Here is a 4,951-nt window from a genome sequence, read left to right as displayed (position 1 = left end):
AAATATTTGGCCAAGTGAGATGGCTCACTCCTGTAATCCCAGTATTTTGAAAGGCTGAGGCGGGAGGATGGCTTGAGGCCAGGGGTTCACGACTAGCCTGGGCAACATGGCCAGATCCTGTCTCTACAAAAAAAAAAAAAAGTTTAATTAGCCAGGCAGGGTGGCTCATGCCTGTAGTCCAAGCTATTTCGGAGGCTGAAGCAGGAGGATTGCTTGACCCCAGGAGTTGGAGGTATCTGCACCCCAGCCTGGGCAACAGAGCAAGACTCTTTCTCCAAAAAAGAAAAAAATAATATTTGTAAGTTTCCTGTAAGTCAGCACTGTGTCAGCAGTAAACAAACCAGATGAAAATTCCTGCCTTCAGCAATTTTGGAAAACAGTCTTGCACTTCCTCAAAATGTTACTCAGAGTTAATGTGACCCAGAAATTTCACTCCTAGGTATCTACCCAAGAAATACGGAAATATACGCCCACAAAAAATGTACATGAATGTTCATAGCAGCATTATTGTAATAATCAAAGAGCAGCAACAACCCAAATGTTCATCAATTGATGACTGGATAAACAAGATGTAACATACCCATACAATGAAATATTATTCAGTCAGAAAGAGGAATGAAGTACTAACAAATGCTACAACATGGATGAACCTTGAGAACGTTATGCTAAGTGTAAGAAGCCAGCCACAAAAAATATATTGTATAAATCCATTTACATAAAAAATACAGATTAGGCAGATCTATAGAAACAGAAAGATTAGCAGTTGCCTAGGACTGGAGGGTGGGGGGAATGGGGTGTGTCTGCCAGTAGGTATGGGGTTTCTTTTTAGGTTGATAAAAGTGTTCTAAACTTAGATCGTGTAATAGTTACAAAACTGTGGATGTATTAAAAAACATTGAATCACACATTTTCAGGGTGAATTTTATGTGTGAATTATATCTCAAGAAAGACGTTAAACAAAATTCCTTCCCTCCTGAGGTTTATATTCTCTAGTGCAACTCCCTTCCATTTTTCCTGGATCTGATATGAAAACAGCCCATTTCAGATTTGATGCCACTGGGTAAATACCAGGGGGAGAAAAAAGAAAGGGAGACAGAGGTGTATTTCGCATTTAGTAGTTGATGGTACCATCCAACTAAACAGCAGCTCTTTGGCACCATACCTGGCCCCAGAAACAAGGGAAATTATTTCCATTGGCAGAACTGTTCATATGCTGTCTCTTATCAACTCTTAGGGAAGAAAGACAGAATGAGGAGGAAGAGGAGGACAAGGAAGAAGAAAAAAGAAAGAGAAGTGAAGAAGGGAGAAAAGAAGGAAGAGGAAGGAGAAAGAATAAGAGGAAGAGGAGAAAAAGAAAAAGAAGGAGAAGTGAGTGAAGGTAGAAGAAAATGAAGGAGGAAGAAATGAAGAGGGAACATTAACTGAGCATTTGCTATATGCCAAACAGTATACTGAGCTCTTTATATACAGTGTGTTATTAAATCTTCAAAATAACCCTGTGAGGTAGGTACTATTACTTACTGAGAGGGGGGAAAAATACCAAAACTTTTTAATCTAAGGAATATAAGCCCCTTTAAATTATCAGGCTCAGAGAGGCATTTAAAATATGATTCCCCCCTTGAGCTAAATAATTATCTCTTGAAGCCACTTGCTATGTGCATTCTAGAGTAACTGAGACCAAGCAGTCATAAAATGAGACATGCTGGACACCATAATTCATACCTATAATTCAATGTTGTACAACCAACATCATTTCTGGAAACCAGTGAGAATTCCCGTCAGACAACTTTTTATTAGCCCACTTCTTGCCCCTTTTGCCTTTAAAAACCTGCTTGTAACAAAGGCCAAACAAAGCACTCCCCAAAACAACTTGGAAGCATGTTCTGGGATACATCCTTGACCCAAATAAATTCTCTATATTAATTTTGCCTCAGTTTCTTTCTTTGGGTCAACATTACTATACCTATTTTACAGATATGGAAACTGAGTGTGGCACACACAGCACTCTCAGAGGGAGTACAGGTAGGGGCTCTACCAACGGCATGTCCATGGCATGGGTTTCAGTTCCTTTGCCCAGAAATCTGGGCTATGGGCTCACTGGACCAATGGTAAAATTCAGGTATTATTCCTGGCTCTTTCTTTCTTTCTTTCTTTCTTTCTTTCTTTTTTTTTTTGACAGAGTCTTACTCTGTTGCCTGGGCTAGAGTGCCGTGGCGTCAGCCTAGCTCACAGCAACCTCAAACTCCTGGGCTCAAGCCATCCTTCTGCCTCAGCCTCCCGAGTAGCTGGGACTACAGGCATGCGCCACCATGCCCGGCTAATTTTTTCTGTATATTTTTAGCTGTCCAATGAACTTCTTTCCATTTTTGGTAGAGACGGGGTCTCGCTCTTGCTCAGGCTGGTTTTAAACTCCTAACCTTGAGTGATCCTCCTGCCTCGGCCTCCCAGAGTGGTAGGATTACAGGCGTGAGCCACCACGCCCGGCCTTGGCTCTTTCTTAATTCCTTCATCTCCCAGAGATTCTGGAGCTTCCTAATATCCTGCAATGTGCTCCTGGAAGATGGTTCTGTTGTATGTAACTAAGAATTTTGCCTGTGGCAGAAAGAGGTCAAGTAACTTAACCAAGACACACAGGTAGCATGCGGTAGATATAGGATTTCATCCCTGTCCACCTAACTCCAGGCATCGACGCTGAGCCATGACACCCTGCAAAAGGCATGGAGCTGTGTAGGCCATAGCCCCACGACACCACTGACAGTGAAGAGGGCACCAACCAGCAAGCAAGTTGTGGCTCAGGAGGGAAACATTTTGCTCTGTTTCATTTCGTTGGAATACAGAGACATTGGCACTGAATACTGCACACATATTAAAACTTCACTAATTGATCTCAAATAACACTGCTTATTCTCACTTATATGTGGAATCTAAAACAAACTCACAGAATCAGAGGGTAGAATGGCAGTTATAGAGGCTGGTGGATAGGGGAAATGGGGAGATGATGGTCAAGGGTATAAAATCCGAGAAAGAATATGGGCTTTTTTTCTTTTTTCTTTTTTGAGTTCTATTGCCCAGAATGATGGATATAGTTAATAATAGAGTGTTTGTACATTTCAAAATTGCTAAGAGAATACATTTCAAATTTCTCACCACAAAAAGTGTTAAGTATTTGAGATGATGGTTGTGTTAACTAAATTGATTTAGTTATTCCACATAGTATTAATATTTTATAGCATCACTTTATACCCCATAAATTTATACAATGATAAATTGTCAATTTATAATACAAATATTATTAAGCAAAATACAGATGTTCTAGGTTTTTTAAAAATTGAACATTTAATCTTTACAAAACTCCCTATAAATGAGAGGAGGTTAGGTGGAGGAGGAGTTATTTTCTTTAGCAGGAGGACCACTGTTTACAATAATGCTGGAGGTGTGTGTGTTTGTTCTCTTTTACAGATGGAAGAAGCATCATCATTCTGTGCAGCCAGGGTCACAAGACTAAGACAAGTCCTTTCGTTTGTAGAGATGGGCACACCACAGAAGGATGTTATTATCAAGTCAGATGCACCCGACACCCTATTATTGGAGAAACATGCAGATTATATGGTGTCCATGGCTCAGAGAAAGATGATTATGAATACTGCATGTCTGAGTATTTGAGAATGAGTGGTATCTATTGGGGTCTGACAGTAATGGATCTCATGGGACAACTTCATCGCATGAATAGAGAAGAAATTCTGACATTTATTAAGTCATGCCAACATGAGTGTGGTGGAATACGTGGTAGTATTGGACATGATCCTCATCTTTTATACACTCTTAGCGCTGTCCAGATTCTTACTCTGTATGATAGTATTAATGTTATTGATGTAAACAAAGTTGTGGAATATGCTCGAAGCCTACAGAAAGAAGATGGTTCTTTTGCTGGAGACATTTGGGGTCCCACTAAACAGCTGGTCTAACTGGAGTTAATGGTCTGCTGGAAGTTCCAGCATGCACTGTGGTAGTTATGTCAGCATTCAAGAGCACTGGAACATAGGGGGCCAGATAAGGAGAAATTGATACAAGACTCTCTTTCTGTGCAGTGGCAACTTTGGCTCTATTGGAGAAGCTTGATGCCATTAATGTGGAAAAGGCAATTGAATTTGTTTTATCCTATATGAACTTTGATGGTGGGTTTGGTTGCAGACCAGATTCTGAATCTCATGCTGGGTAGATTTATTGTTGCACAGGATTCCTGGCTATTACCAGTCAGCTGCATCAAGTAAATTCTGATTTACTTGGTTGGTGGCTTTGTGAATGACAGTTACCCTCAGGTGGACTTAATGGAAGGCCAGAGAAGTTACCAGATGTATGTTATTCATGGTGGGTGTTGGCTTCCCTAAAGATAATTGGAAGGCTACATTGGATTGACAGAGAGAAATTGCATAGTTTCATCTTAGCATGTCAAGATGAAACGGAGTTGATTTGCAGACAGGCCAGCAGACATGGTGGGTCTTTTTCATACATTATTTGGAATTACTGAATTGTCACTTTTGGTAGAAGAACAGATTAAACCTGTTAGTCCTGTTTTTTGCATGCCTGAAGAAGTGCTTCTGAGGATGAATGTTCAGCCTGAGCTAGTGAGCTAGATTCATTGAATTTGAGCTAGATTCAAAAGTTGAATAGTGTAGTTTTGCCATCTCAACATTTCTGTTTGAAGTGCTTATCAAACTTAAAAACTGCTATTAATACTTTGTATATTGATTGTGTTAAATTAATTTCAATAAATCATATAATTATATATATTGTAAAATAAAGACCTGTATTTTATTTTCAAAAAAAAAAAAAAAAAAACAAGACTAAGACAGTGGAACTGTGTTTGACCTTGGACCTACAAAGATACAGTGAAGACTGTTCTGGGAAGGAAAAAATAGCTTCCCTCCACTCTCCTAGGTTGTTCGGCTGG

General features: G+C 39.8%; 1 pseudogene; it reads left to right on the top strand.

The window, feature by feature from the left end:
* Nucleotides 1–3,528: 3,528 nt before the first annotated feature.
* On the top strand, nt 3,529–4,685 carry LOC109730615 (geranylgeranyl transferase type-2 subunit beta-like; annotated as a pseudogene).
* The last annotated feature ends 266 nt before the right edge of the window (nt 4,686–4,951 follow it).

Source organism: Microcebus murinus, chromosome 3 (assembly GCF_040939455.1).
Source record: "Microcebus murinus isolate Inina chromosome 3, M.murinus_Inina_mat1.0, whole genome shotgun sequence".
NCBI classification, from domain to species: domain Eukaryota; kingdom Metazoa; phylum Chordata; class Mammalia; order Primates; family Cheirogaleidae; genus Microcebus; species Microcebus murinus.
Note: the sequence above shows the minus strand (reverse complement) of the source record. Positions and strands in the feature narration are given on the sequence as shown.